General features: G+C 45.2%; 1 pseudogene across 1 annotated transcript; it reads right to left on the bottom strand.

The window, feature by feature from the left end:
- Window positions 1–1,070: 1,070 nt before the first annotated feature.
- LOC147104554 (immunoglobulin lambda-1 light chain-like) lies at window positions 1,071–6,669 on the bottom strand (annotated as a pseudogene). The gene is made up of 3 exons (XR_015072397.1): window positions 6,567–6,669; window positions 6,085–6,426; window positions 1,071–1,419 (listed from the first exon to the last, which is right to left on the bottom strand). The product of XR_015072397.1 is annotated as an immunoglobulin lambda-1 light chain-like (transcript).
- Window positions 6,670–15,550: the final 8,881 nt, after the last annotated feature.

The following is a 15,550-nucleotide window of genomic DNA, read 5'->3' as shown; positions in this document are numbered from 1 at the left end:
AGTTGAACCTGTTCAGTTTCCCTGATTGTGGCATCCTCCCATTTTTGTAACAAACTTGTACATATTTTCTGCACTTTCTCCAGTCTTTCATTATCATTTTTGTAGAATGAAGACCAGAACCGAACACAGTTCTATGTAAATCTAGCACTAACCCCCTGCTTTTGTATTCTATTTCTTGTTTGGAATCTTTATGGCCTTAACAACTTGTGTTTCTCCTTTGAGCGATTTAAGTATGTATAGTCCTAAATCAGTCTGAACAACGAAGACTATTTACGAAAGGGATACCGTACCGAGTTTGTGATTAGTGTGAAGCTGAATTTAAGAAGTGCCAATCTTATCTGAGCTGGTTTCAGTGAAGGGCCTGACAGAATCTGTAGTTATGACGCTTTGACTTGCTGCTAATAGCACCTGTTTTAATATAACCATTATTGACCAAAGTTTAAAGTACTCGGACAGTTTAGGAAAAAAATCAGGAATTGCAGAAACTGCACCGCTGTAGTTCCGGGGTATCCAAAATGGAGGCGGTCAGAGGTTTTCGCTGAATTTGTCTTACCAGATAATTTAGAAGAACTTACACAACGTGCTTTGAATCCTTGTCATAAAAACAGACAATTAGTCAGCTCCTTCCCCACACGGGCAAGATTCAGCCAAGTCTATTTTTAAAACTATGTTGTAAGATAGTTTTCACGAAATGTTGAATTAAAGTTATACATCGTGTACCTAATCTCACTGATTTCACTGAATCTACATAAAATGTGCAGAATGTCACAAAGAATAAAACCTCACTATTTTGTCACTTTTAGAATGTTGCTATGAATTGCTTCGGGGTAACGGACAGGAAAGAATAACAGCACCTGAGATAATGGAAGAGTAATTTTATTACACTGCGGTATTTTGTAAAGTTACAATGAAACTTTGATCAGCTCAGGGTGAACACACTGTAAAATACAGACAGCTGAATGCAGCGGACAAACTGCACATCTGTTGTGATTTGAAATGTTCCACTTAAACTCAAACATGTAATAGCTGATTACGGAAAGTGATTTTAAAGAAACTTTACTAATTGTATAATAGATCAATACATAAGATTCTTGAATCAGATACAGCTGGATCTGGCGATACTTGTGTGAAGCGGGTTTGCCTGAGTCTCGTGTTTAACCACACAGGAGTAAAGCTCGTGTGAGTTCCACTCTGAGGCTGGCAGAGTCAGATAACTGCTCACACTGAACGTGTTGCCCGTCTCCTGCTGGATCCGACTGGTCTCAACACCATTCCCTCTCACACTGCCATCGACAGTCCACTGAATCTCCACAGCGCCCGGGTTAAAGCCGTTCACCAAACACACCAGGGTCGCCATGTTCTTTGCTGCGATTTGATCCGATGAAGGCGGAAGGACGGTCACCGAGGGAGCCCGCGGACCTGAAAAGAAGAACCAAATGAAAGATCCATTCTTAATTGACATAAAAGTCGCAATCAATATTTTACTTTCTTCAATTCTTTTAAAATTCGGCGTCACTCTACAAAGCCAGGAGGAATTTAATACCACTGAACCTCATTAGTGTCAATTCTACAACAACTGGGGTCCAAAGTTCTAGAAAATATAGAACCTGAGAAGATGTTACTACGTTTCCTACATGGAAAGGAGCACACGACAATTCTTAAAATGAAATTAATCTAACGGAAATAATTGGGTCAGAAAATAATAGAAACATGAAAATAATACTGGACACAGTATGATATTGAAATGTACAGGTCTGACGCAATCTGTCACAGACAGTGCCCCAGGGCTGAGGATTTAAAAGAAACGTAAAAGGCAATGAATCCGAATTTGGGATAAATATTGGAACGATTGCTGACAGTAAATATTCTGTAATATTTAACTCGAAACACTGGATTTTAATCAATTTACTGTTAATCTCGATTGTTTGCTTCTGTCTCCAGTTTTGCTCTTCTATTGACGGAAGTGGTAAATATTGGGCTAATATTTGGATTTCTGTCCAATCACTGCCGCGGCCGCTCTGCTCGGCTCCGCGTTTCCACAAGATTTCCCGCCCCGTCCGACGGTGATTATATTGTGTAAAACTTCAGAAGACTGTTCAATCACATTCGAAATACGCTCTTTGGAGACATCTCTGGTGTCAGAGTGTCACAATGATACGTTTTCATTGAAGAGAAAGAATTTCCAACAAAGAACGTCTGGTATTGTAAACAATTATGTCTACATTGTGTAATTATATCCCAGCAATAACCTCAATATGCCAATAATGAAGACCAAAATGTCCTGCGCAATATTTATCCCTCAACCAACATCGCGAAAACATTGCTGTTTGTGGGACCTTGCTGTGCGCAACTAGGCAGCCGCGTTTCTGACATTACAAGGGTGACTACTGTCAAGTAACTTGCGATGCCCTGAGGTTTCAATGCAAGTTCATTCTTTCTTATTAAATAGAATTATTCAAAGATAGTAACAATGAAATATAACTCAGTGTAAAAATGTTGAAGCCGGATTATCACAATCTCCTCTCTCTTTAAATGACCGTTCGCAACGACCATAGGCTACAAGCATCAGCTGCCAATGACAAACCCTCGGTAAAATGATTTATGTAATGCAAAGCACCGAAGAAAGGGCTAAAACATTATTTCGTTTCAATACTAGAATTAGCGGCCGGGCCGCTACAATTGGTTTTGGCATTGAGGTGAGGTGCCAGCTATATCAGCGCGTCTCACCAATACCAGGTTTACCCGGGTCGGTTTCACAATCTATTGCCGTTCTGAGAGGTTCGCCCTGGAGCCGACAACTTCGGCTTTCTTTCTTTACATTATCATTTGGACGCTGAAATGCGAGTAGTCTGACAATACCTCCAACTCCGCATTTTCTGTAAGTTTACTCCTCTCACTGACCCTGACCTCAGCAACAGCATCAAAGCGCAATTGAGTGAGGAGAAACGCAGGTGCGAAAATCTGAAAAGCTATTCCGAGACATTCGCACACAATTGATCGGACAGGAAGGTAATAAGCCCGTCACTTGTTAAGACAGTAGACATCCTGACAATCATTGAGGGTTGTTACTGTGTTATGGAGATAATCGAATAGTGTTGATGTTTATCACTCGCTGAATTTAGCGCAACAGTCTGATCAGTGCAGTCTTCGGGGATTAATGCGAAATGTAGGACGGAGGATCTTGTAATGAACGGTTATCACTGAGTTTGGGGTCGAGTGGGAGTGAGTTACTGCAAGTCGCCACACTATCATTCCGCAGTCTCAATCCAAGAATGGTGATAAATCGTGGCATTGCTTTAAGTGGAATAAAACCGGTATTGTGCGAACATTTTGAATTTGTGTTCTTAGCCTTTTGAGCTATAAGGGCCGGGTGTAAGCCAGTCTGAAATACTATGTGGGATTCATAGAATTATAGAATTATGGAGCACAGAATAAGACTGATCGCGCCCTTTGAAAGACATGTCCACCTAGTCCATATCCCATATATTTGTTTTTCCCTTTTCAAATGTTTATCCAGTTCCCATTTAAGCGCTCGCCCCACTCTTACATGGAGGACACTGCAGTCCTACCAGTCCCTTGGCTAAAGCAAATATCCTAACCTGTCCTTGGTTCTTCCAGCAATGACGTTCAATTTATATCGATAGCAAAATACTGCAGATGTTGGAAATCCGAAATAACAACAGAAAATGCTGGAAAAACTCAGCAAGTGAGGCAACATCCGTGGAGAGAAATTTGAGTTGACGTTTCGGGTTTGACCCTTCTTCAAAACTGGAGAGAAAAGGAACTAGATCGAAGGCAGGGCTGCGATCGGACAAAGAATAAAAGAACCAAAAGAAGTAAAAGAGATTAGAAGCTAGACGAGATGGTAATAGGCTGTGATTAGGTGTAAAGTGTACTGGCAGGGCAAAAGATAGCTGCCAGGTGTGAGAGAGAAACAAAAGGAAAGGGGGGGGGGGAAAGGAAAGGAGTGGAAAAATATAAGTGAAAATGAAATGGGGGCCGAGGTTATGATCTGAAATTGTTGAACTCGATATTGAGACCGGAAGGCTGCAGAGTGCCTAATCGGAAGATGAGGCGAGAAGTACAAGTAAATCGCTGTTTCACCTGGAAGGGGTGTTTGGGGCCCTGGACAGTGGGGAGGGGGGAGGTATAGGGGCAGGTGTTACATCTCCTCCGCTTGCACGGGAAGGTGCCAGGCGAAGGGGAAGGGCTGTTTGGGGTGATAGAGGAGTGGACTAGGGTGTCTCGGAGAGAGCGGTCCCTGCGGAATGCTGAAAGGGGAGGGGAGGGGAAGATACGTTTGGTGGTGGGATCACTTTGGAGGTAGCGGAAATGCCGGAGGATGATCCGTTGAATGTGGAGGCTGGTGGGGTGAAAGGTGAGGACAAGGGGAACCCTATCGTGGTTCCGGGAGGGAGGGGCAGGGGTGAGGGCAGAGGTGCGGGAGATAGAACTGACACGGTCGAGGGCAGTGTCAACCACGGTAGAGGGGAATCCTCGGTTGCGGAAAAAGGAAGACATGTCTGAAGCTACCTGGACTACACTTCCTCCCACCCCGCTTCCTGTAAGGACTCTATTCCATTCTCCCAGTTTCTCCGCCTCCGCCGTATCTGCTCCGACGATGCCACCTTCCACACCAGTGCTTCAGACATGTCTTCCTTTTTCCGCAACCGAGGATTCCCCTCTACCGTGGTTGACACTGCCCTCGACCGTGTCAGTTCTATCTCCCGCACCTCTGCCCTCACCCCTGCCCCTCCCTCCCGGAACCACGATAGGGTTCCCCTTGTCCTCACCTTTCACCCCACCAGCCTCCACATTCAACGGATCATCCTCCGGCATTTCCGCTACCTCCAAAGTGATCCCACCACCAAACGTATCTTCCCCTCCCCTCCCCTTTCAGCATTCCGCAGGGACCGCTCTCTCCGAGACACCCTAGTCCACTCCTCTATCACCCCAAACAGCCCTTCCCCTTCGCCTGGCACCTTCCCGTGCAAGCGGAGGAGATGTAACACCTGCCCCTATACCTCCCCCCTCCCCACTGTCCAGGGCCCCAAACACCCCTTCCAGGTGAAACAGCGATTTACTTGTACTTCTCGCCTCATCTTCCGATTAGGCACTCTGCAGCCTTCCGGTCTCAATATCGAGTTCAACAATTTCAGATCATAACCTCGGCCCCCATTTCATTTTCACTTATATTTTTCCACTCCTTTCCTTTCCCCCCCCCCCCTTTCCTTTTGTTTCTCTCTCACACCTGGCAGCTATCTTTTGCCCTGCCAGTACACTTTACACCTAATCACAGCCTATTACCATCTCGTCTAGCTTCTAATCTCTTTTACTTCTTTTGGTTCTTTTATTCTTTGTCCGATCGCAGCCCTGCCTTCGATCTAGTTCCTTTTCTCTCCAGTTTTGAAGAAGGGTCAAACCCGAAACGTCAACTCAAATTTCTCTCCACGGATGTTGCCTCACTTGCTGAGTTTTTCCAGCATTTTCTGTTGTTATTTCAATTTATATCCTCCGGCTACCGACTGAACGATGAGTGAAAATAGTTTTTATCCATTTTGCCGTAACAGAATGGTTCAACATTTTGAACATGTCCGTCAGATCACAGCGTTAGCTTGTAGTGAAACCAGCGTCCTTCGTGTCTCTCGTAACTAAAACCTCGCAGGAACGATATCAACTTAATAAACTGCCCCGTGCCCCGCCCCCTCCAAGGCCTGAACACTCTCTGTAAAATCGGGCGTGCTTTGTGCCCGGCTATCTCTTAAATAACACTGGACGCTGATTCACAAGCTCTGTAGGAATATATTTTAAGAGCAATAATCTTGATTTACACCAATTCAATCTACCAAGCCAATGATTTGAAACTATTTTTTAGTATGTCGTCAGTAACGCTGCAAATGTTAGAGGACAATTTGATGAGCGCTTTGCAAACAGAATAATAACAATATAATTGGCTGTATAAACACCACGAGCGACTCGGATACTGATCTTTTTAGATCCCGTGAATTTCAAACAAAATCAAACACAAATCGAAAACTTGTAGTTGACAAATCCCAAGTTGCAAACTGCGAATAATTTACTTACTGCTCAGATTCAGCTTGGTCCCTCTCCCGAAGGTGACTGTTCCGCTTCTCTACACAGCACAGTAATAATCGGCGGCGTCCTCGGACTGCACGTTGGCGATGGTTAAATGCATCTTGTTACTGGATGAGTCAACAGACCCGGTAAATCGATCTGGAATTCCCGAAGCAGTACCAGAGCTCTCGTACCAAACAAACACAGGGGCACTGCGGGGTTTCTGCCAGTACCAGCTCGTGTAGTAGCTGCCGATGCTGCCTCCGGACAGGGTACAGGTGATCTTGACAGTTTCCCCCGGGGAGGTTGAGATGGACGCGGGCTGAGTCAGGACAGGATCCGCGTTTGTACCTGGTGAAATAACAAGTTATTGATCAGTTGCAATCTGTGCAATTGTGAATATTGCTTGTATTTCAGGTCCGCTCAATTCAAGCAAAAAAATCAGGGCAATGTAAACTGTCGCGGTACTGAAGGTTAACGCCTGTACTTACTGTGGAGACAGAACATCAGTGTGGCGAGAACACGAACCGATTCAATCATGGTGAAGGTTCTGGTGAAGGTCACAAGGAAAATAGTTTCTGACACGAATGTGGTTCTGGCTCTTTCTCACACTCTCCTTAAGAAGTTTCAAACATCGCAACGTCATTGAATATTAATTATGCATGCAAATCCCCATCCACGTCAAATCGGGCTATAGGATCCCGTCCTGCCTTGATACATGCATAATGTGCATGCCGGGCATTTTAGAAAAAGAGAGACAAAGGGTCAAAGAGGTAGAAGACAACACGAGAATGGTTGAATACAGCAAAATAAAAGGTGCGGTGAGACAAGGAGGGGCGATCAGATGAGCCCAGACTTAGGTTTTAGAAACCTGAACATTATAATAGAGAGGGAAAGCTGAGGGCGGGAAACGGTTTAATAGCGATGGAGTCCGCGGGAGAATGAATTGGATCAGCAGAGTGTGAGTGAGATTTGATTTGTAAAAAAAGATTGGTTTCTGTGTTTGAGCAATGTCCGAAATGGCATCAGGGATAGATAGATAGATAGACAGATAGATAGATAGATAGATAGATAGACACAGACAGACAGACAGACAGATAGACAGACAGACAGACAGATAGATAGATAGACAGATAGATAGATAGATAGATAGATAGATAGATAGATAGATAGATATTTAGATGATAGATAGCTATATTATATATTGAATATGAGTCAAGGATGGAGAAACACAGAGGAACCTTTTTCTTCTATCCTGCCCTGGAATGTGAGTGAGGTATCAAAAGTTCCCCGGGTGCAGCATTCAAGCCTTGGGATGGTTGAAGTTTGAATGAGACAAATGTAACAGTTGCTTATTAGACTTGCGATTGATATGGAAAACTGCAAGCTGAAATCCCGCTGTGCCACGTTATTTTAGGAACCGTTGTAAAAAACTCCAGTTTCCTATTTTAAAAATAGCTATCACAAAGGCATTTCATACAAATACTTTGAATGTTGGCACCTAATAACTTACCGCCGGACTTCACTCCAGGTGTCTTTGAAGAACTGAATGAAATAACATTTTCATTGTCTAGCTGAAGGGCACAGAAGAGAGCAAGAAGTAACGATTCAATCAGTGCGCTGAGAAGACTGACGATGGTGGGTGCATTTAGCGTCCCATAAGTACATAGACTTATAGAATGATACAGCGCAGAAGGAGGCCATTCAGCCCATTTCGCCTATGACTGCTCTGTTACGGAGCTATTCAATTACACCGACTGCCCTGCTCTTTCCCCGTAGCCATACATATTTCCCACCTTCAAGTGTTTATCCAATTCCCTTTTGAAAGTTAATATTGAATCTTCTTCCAACATCCTTTCAGGCAATGCATTACAGATCATATCAACTCGCTGCATATTTTTTTCCCTCATGTCGCCTCTGGTTCTTTTGCCAAATTACCTTAAATCGGTGTCCTCTGATTACCGACCCTTCTACCACTGGAAACAATTATCCTTATTTACTCTATCAAACTCCTTGAAGGACACATTTTTCAAATCTCACCGTACCTTTCTCTCTAAGGAAAACAGCCTCAGATTCACTAATCTTCCCTTGTAACTGAAGTCTTTCTTCCGTGGTGCCATTCTGGTAAATCTCCTCTGCACCCTCGCTAAGGCCTTGACATCGACCTTAATGAATCCTGCCGAGAATTGGACACAATACTCCAGCTCGGGCCTAACCAGTGTTTTAGAAATGTTTAGAATAACTTCCTTGCTTTTGTACTCTGTAGCTCTATTTATTAAGGCACGACCTTTATCAACCCTCTCCATTACATCATCAAAGAACTCAATCGAGTTAGTCACACAGGATATGCCTTTAACAAATCCGTGCTGGCTATCAGGATCCCGTCTGCCATTTGAACAGTCTTCTCGTTTTCTCCTGCCAGCTTCGAAGACTTTTATACGTACACTCCAGTTCCTGCACCCTTTTAAAATGTACCATTTCTTTTATATTGCCTCTCGTCGTTCTTTCTACCGAAATCAGTTCTCACATCAGTGTGTTAAGTTACAATTGCCATGCATCTGTCCATTTCAACAGTCTGCCTTTGCCCTCCTGGCGTCTGTTGCTATCCTCCTCACTGTTTACTACATTTACAAGTTTCGTATCACCTGCAACTTTGAAATTATGCCCTGTATACCCAATCCAAGGTCATTAATATATATCAAAAAGAGCAGTGGTCCCAACTGTGAGCCCTGCGGGGACACCACTGTGCACTGCTCCCCGATCTGAAAACAACTGCTCACCACTACTCTCTGCTTTCTGTCTCCGAACCAATTATATATCCATGCAGCCACTGCCCCTTTAATCCAGTAGACATCAATTTCGCTAACAGGTCCATTATGTGGTGCTGTGTCAAACGACTTTTGAAAGTCCAGCTTCACAATATCAACCACACTACCCTCATCAACCCTCTCCGTTACTGCATTAAATAACTCAATCAAGTTAGTTAAAGACGATTTGCCTTTAACAAAGGAAGATGGTTGTGGTTGACGCAGATTAGTCATCTGAGCTCCAGTACATCGCTGCAGGAGATCCTCAGGGCAGTTTCCTCGGCCCAACCATCAGCTGCTTCATCAATGACCTTCCCTCAAACATAAGCTCAGAAGTGGAGATGTTCGCTGATGATTGCACAGTGTTCAGTTCCATTTACAACTCCTCAGATAATGAAGCAGTCCATTTACACATGCAGCAAGACCTGGACAACAATCAGGCTTGGGCTGATAAGTGGCAAGTATAATATGCGCCACAAAAGTGCCAAACAATAACCATCTGCAACAAGCGAGAATCTAACCACCACCCCATGACATTCAAGGCCTTACCATCGCCGAATCCCCCACCAACAACATCCTGTGGGTTACCATTGACCAGAAAATTAACTGGACTAGACACATAAATACTGTGGCAACAAGAGTGGGCCAGAGGCACGGTATTCTATGCCGAGTGTCTCAACTCCTGACTCCCCAAACCCTTTCCACCAGCCACAAGGCACAGTTCAGGAGAGTTATGGAATGCTCTCTGTTGTATCCGTGTGTTAATGGAGACACGGAATGCAGGAGTTGGATTCACAGCTGTTTACTGAACAAAGTCTGGAGGTGAACTAACAGATACAAGACACTATACAGGCTTATATAGCCCGAGTGGCCATTACCGGCATTACAGTACACAGGGGGCTCTTAAAGGCACATACACCACAATTCCTCCCCTTTTTAGACAACCAGTACATAACATTTTAAGTAATCATTAATTAACATGTTACAAGAACAATAATCTACACATTTGCTGCAGTTAATCAATTATAAGTCAGTCTCTCTGGAGGCTTCCTGACTCAGTCCGGATAATGCCTCGGTGGTGTAGTAGTCTTTGGTGGTGTAGTAGGTTCTTTTGGCAAGGTCGATTCGGCTTGAATGCCAGTGTCGGGTTCATCTGGTTCCAGTATCACTGGATCGGAGGTAGATACTATGGGTATCTCTGCTTCATCATTAGGCGTATAGAGTTGTGGTGTAGGTTGTCCCTATTCGGATGACTCTATGATCTGCTCAGCATGGCGCCTTATTATGCTTTCTCCAATGTCCACAGTATACATCAACGGTCCTAGTCGTGTGCAAATAGTTCCAGGCTGCGATTTCTCGGTACGGTAGTCCCGGGCCAAAACTTGTTGACCTATCTGGAAGGTTCTAGTTGGCCTTTCATTCATGCCTTGAAATTGCCGGTTCTCCACGTCCCTTCTGATGTTTGGCTTGATCAAATCCAGCCGGCATCTTAGGCTTCTATTGAAGAACATCATGGTGGGAGTTTGGTTTGTAATCACATGTGTTGCATTCCTGTATGCAAACAAGAAGTTATCTACCTTATGCTGTAGATTTATGTCTTCATTACCCATGGCCTTTATGGCCTTATTGAAGGTCTGGACAAACCTTTCAGCCAATCCATTGGTGGCGGGATGGTATGGGGCGGACGTGTAGTGCTTAACCCCATTGTTTTTTAAGAACTTCCTGAGTTCTTCGGACACAAATTGCGGTCCATTATCAGAACAGATCTGTTCAGGCAGCCCATTCCTGGCAAATATGGTCCTTAATACTGTGATGGTTTTATCCGTGGTGGTGGAGGACATCTTTATTACCTCCGGCCACTTGGAGTGTGCATCAACCGCGATTAAAAACATTGAGTCCATAAATGGACCAGCAAAGTCGATGTGTACCCTTTGCCATGGAGATGAGGGCCACTCCCATGGATGTAGAGGGTCTTGTGGTGGGGTGTTTTGGACCTTCTGGCATCCTAGGCAGCTCTTGGTCATTTCTTCGATGTCTCCATCGATACCTGGCCACCACACAAACGCTCTGGCTAGGTTCTTCATTTTCACTCCACCCAGATGCCCCTCGTGAAGCTCCTTTAGCACTTTATCCTGGAGTTTGGGTGGAATCACCACTCTGGATCCACACATCAAGGTTCCTCGGCACACTGACAGCTGTTCTCTTCTTTGTGAGAATGCTGGCAACAGTGGTTCGCCATGTGCTGGCCATCCCTTCACCGTTAAATCGTAGACTCGTGAGAGAGTCGGGTCATTTCTCGTTTCCTTTTCAATGGCAGAATTTGTTACTGGTAGACATTCCACTATGGTTGAGTGGAACACCTCCACTGGGTCCACTGTAGGTGCCTCTTCTACCGTTGGCAACGGTAGGCGTGATAAACCGTCAGCATTCCCATGCTGTTTTGATCTTTTGTATTCTATGTCATATTGGTGTGCCCCTAGGAAAAGGGACCACCTCTGTAGCCTTTGCGCTGTCATAATGGGAACACCCTTTTTAGGGTTGAATATGGAGACATGGGGTTGATGGTCAGTCAACAAGGTAAATTTTTGTCCGTGTAGGTAATGGTCGAATTTCTTCACTCCCCATACAAGGCTGAGTGCTTCCCTGTCGATCTGGGCATAGTTACGCTCAGCTGAGTTCAATGAGCGTGACGCAAAAGCTATCGGCCGCTCCGAGCCATCAGGGAATCTATGCGATAATACCACTCCTACGCCGTAAGGGAATGCATTGCACGCCAGTCTGATTGGCAGTGATGGGTTGTAATGAGCCAAAACTTCCTTGGACGTGATCAAGCCTTTGCATTTATGGAAGGCACTTTTACAGTCTTTGCTCCATTTCCAAATTACTCCCGTTTGTAGCAGTTCGTTAAGAGGGTGCAGAAGAGTTGACAAGTTCGGTAAAAATTTATGATAGTAATTTATCAATCCCAGGAACGACCTTAATTGTGAGACATTTTCAGGTGCTGGGGCTTTTATGACCGCTTCAATGTTTTCAGGTGACTTATGCAACCCTTCCTCGTTAATTATGTGGCCACAATATGATATTTGTTTCTGGAAAAATTCGCACTTGGAGCGATTTGCTCGTAGGCCCCGTTCTTTCAGCCTAGTGAGCACCTGCTCCAAATTAGCAAGGTGCTCATTGTCGTTTTCTCCTGTTACAATGATGTCGTCTAGGTAGCATTGAGTCCCCGGAATCCCTTGGAGGACTTGCTCCATAGCTCTTTGCCAGATAGCTGCAGCTGATGCTACTCCGAAAACCAGTCGATTGTACTGGTACAGGCCTTTGTGTGTATTTATCGTGAGATACCTTTTAGAGGCCTCTTCAACCTCCATCTGTAGATATGCTTGTGCCAAGTCAATTTTGGTGAAACGTTTCCCTCCGGATAGTGAGGCGAAAATATCTTTTATCCTCGGAAGAGGATACTGTACCGTGTGAAGGACCGGGTTTACAGTCACCTTGAAGTCCCCACAGATGCGAATTTTTCTATGTTCTTCAGATTTATCATTATTCAACGTTTTCTTCATGACCGGGATGATGGGTGTTGCCCACTCGCTCCAATCTATCTTGGATAATACGCCTGCCTTTTCCAAATTCTCCAGCTCTGCCTCGACTGCTGGACGAATTGTGTATGGCCTTGCCTTCAAAAACTTGGAATTGCCCCATCTTCCACTTTTATTGAGGCGGTGATGCCTTTCAAGGTTCCTAGTTCCTGTTGAAACACTTCCTTGGCGTTGGCCAAGATGTCTTTCAACCATTCAGGTATGACGTCATCATCATTTTTTTTTCTTACTAGTCCCCGTCAGTGCCTGAATGGAGTGCCAGTCTAAACGTATCTTCCTGATCCATTCATGTCCCAACAGCGGTGGACCACCATCTTGCAGAACGTATAAATACAACTTCTGTCTTTCCTTGCTGTTGTATACAAGAGGCACCCTTATTTTCCCTTTGGGGTATACTTTCTGCCCCGTATATGTTTTCAAGATAATGGATGTGTCTTTCAAAGGTATATGCGGAAATAGCCGCTCGTAATCCCGTCGACTTATGACGGTCAGAGCCGATCCTGTATCTAGCTCCATTTTAACTGGGGACCCCACTATCATGAGGGTAACCCAAATCTTCTTTGGCAATTACATTATGTAATTTGAGACAGCTTAGTCCCTTGTTTCCGGAGTCGCTATCGCTCTTCTGGTCTTCGGAGCTACTGTCCGTCATCATTTGTACCTTTCTGTACTTTTCCTTATTGATTTTTTTCCTGTCCGTGGAGTTTTTTGTTTCCAGATCAGCATACACGTGCAATGTGTCCAATCTTTCTGCATTGCCTGCATGCTTTGTCCTTGAACCAGCAGTCCCTCTGGTCATGGGTGGATCTGCTGCAGCGATAACATCTCTCGAAACCCTGTGTCATTTCATGGGTGCCGAAGTCCTGTGGCTTTTGCTGTATCTCTGCAGCTCCTCTTGCGGCTGCTTCGTATGATACAGCCACACTGAAAGCCTTGTCCAGTGTCAAATCTTTCTCAGAAAGTAGCCTTTTCTGTGTTCCTTCACTTAGGAGACTGCAGACGAATTTGTCTCGAAGAGAATCTGCCAGTCCTGCTCCGAATTGGCAGTGCTTTGACAGCTTCCTTAATTCAGTGAGGTAATCAGCGTTACTTTCATTCTTGTGCTGATTCCTCCTGAAGAATTTGAATCGTTCCGCTATCAGCAGCGGTGTTGGGTTTAAGTGCTCCTGTAGGGTATCAACAATCTCCTTAAAATTCTTGTCCTTCGGTTTGGCTGGAGTGATTAAGTTTTGTAACAGCCTGTATGTCCTTGCGCCCATTAGATTTAGAAGTACTGATGCCTTTTTATGATTCTCTATTTCATTTGCTGTGCAATATACCTCCACTCTTTCCACATATGTGGTCCACTCCTCTATATCACTATCGAAATCAGTAATATTGCCAGTCTTAGGCATCCTGAAAAAAAAATGGCGCCTCCCGCGCTTTCCTTTCTTCCCCGCAGAAAAAAATGGCGCCTCCCGCGCTTTCCCGCCGCTGCCGCTTCTGACAACGCTGTTCTTCATGGTTTTTATTTACATAGGTATTTTTGATAGATGGAGACTCGTTCCCGCCGGACTCTCTGGGAATTTTCCCTCCCTCTGCTTGGTCCGAACGCCGACCTGCTTTGCAGCGCCAGCCGTCTCCCGAGTGCTCCACCCTCTGTCTCCGTTTGCCTCCGCCTTCGCTGCTCGGAACCGCTGCAGAGCCAGCCGATGGAGCCCCAGCCCGCCGCCCAGGAAGGATTATTGCAGTACCTGCCACCAGCTCGGCTAGCTGGTGAAACCACAGTTTTGAAAATTTTTTTTCTTTCTTGTTTTTCTTCGACTTTCGTCTGAGGAATCGATCTCCTTGAGGTGCTGCCGAATTGCAGGTAAGTCTATTTCCAATTCGTCGCCACTGTTATATCAGTGTGTTAATGGAGACACGGAATGCAGGAGTTGGTTTCACAGGTGTTTACTGAACAAAGTCTGGAGGTGAACTAACAGATACAAGACACTATACAGGCTTATATAGCCCGAGTGGCCATTACCGGCATTACAGTACACAGGGGGCTCTTAAAGGCACATACACCACACTCTCCACTTGCCTGGATAAGTGCAGCTCCAACAACACTCAAGAAGCTCGACGCCATCCAGGACAAAGCAGTCCGTTGAATGGCACCTTAAACATTCACTCCCTCCACCACTGCTGCAACGTGGTTGCAGTGTGTACCATCTACAAGATGCACTGCAGCAACTCACCAAGGCTTTTTCGACAGCACCTCCCACGGCCTCTACCACCTATAAGGACAAGGGCAGCAGGTGGATGGGAACACCATCACCTGCAATTACCCCCCCTAGTTACACAGGAATTGATGGAATATACTGTGCTTATGTAAGAGGCAGGAAAGATAAAATGTTGCAAATGGGAATGGCAAAATCATACAGTATGAAAAATGGGGGCAGGGTTTATAGTTTGAAATTGTTGAACTCAGTGTTGAGTCCAAAAGGCTTAAACGAAAGATGAGGTGCTGTTCCTCGAGCGTACGTTGAGCTTCATTGGAACAATGTAATAGACCGAGGACAGAGAGATCACATTTGGTGTGAAGCAGTGAGTTATAGTGACAGGCGACCGGAAGCTCAGGGTCACCCTTATGGACTGAACGGAGGTGTTCCGCAAAATGGTCGCCCAATCTGCATTTGGTCTCCCCAATGTAGAGGAGACCGCATTATGAGCAGTGAATACGATATACTAAATTGCAAGAAGTGCAAGTAAATCGCTGTTTCACTTGGAAGGGGTGTTTGGGGCCCTGGACAGTGGAAAGGGAGGAGGTAAAAGGGCATGTGTTGCTTTGCCTGCGCTTGCACGGGAAGCTGCCAGGTGAAGGGGAAGTGCTGTTAGGGGTGATTGAGGTGTGGACCAGGGTGTCGCGGAGGGAGCGATCCCTTCAGAATGCTGTAAGGGGAGGTGAGGGGAAGATGCATTTAGTGGTGGAATCACATTGGAGGTGGCGGAAATGGTGGAGGATGATCCATTGAATATGGAGGCTGGTGGGGTGAAAGGTGAGGACAAGGGGAACCCTATCGTGGTTCTGGGAGGGAGGGGAATGGG

The sequence above is a fragment of the Somniosus microcephalus genome, chromosome 19 (genome assembly GCF_052327205.1).
Source record: "Somniosus microcephalus isolate GS21.2 chromosome 19, FLI_Smic_1.0, whole genome shotgun sequence".
In the NCBI taxonomy this organism is placed as follows: Eukaryota; Metazoa; Chordata; class Chondrichthyes; order Squaliformes; family Somniosidae; genus Somniosus; species Somniosus microcephalus.
This window is presented reverse-complemented; position numbering and strand designations above follow the sequence as displayed.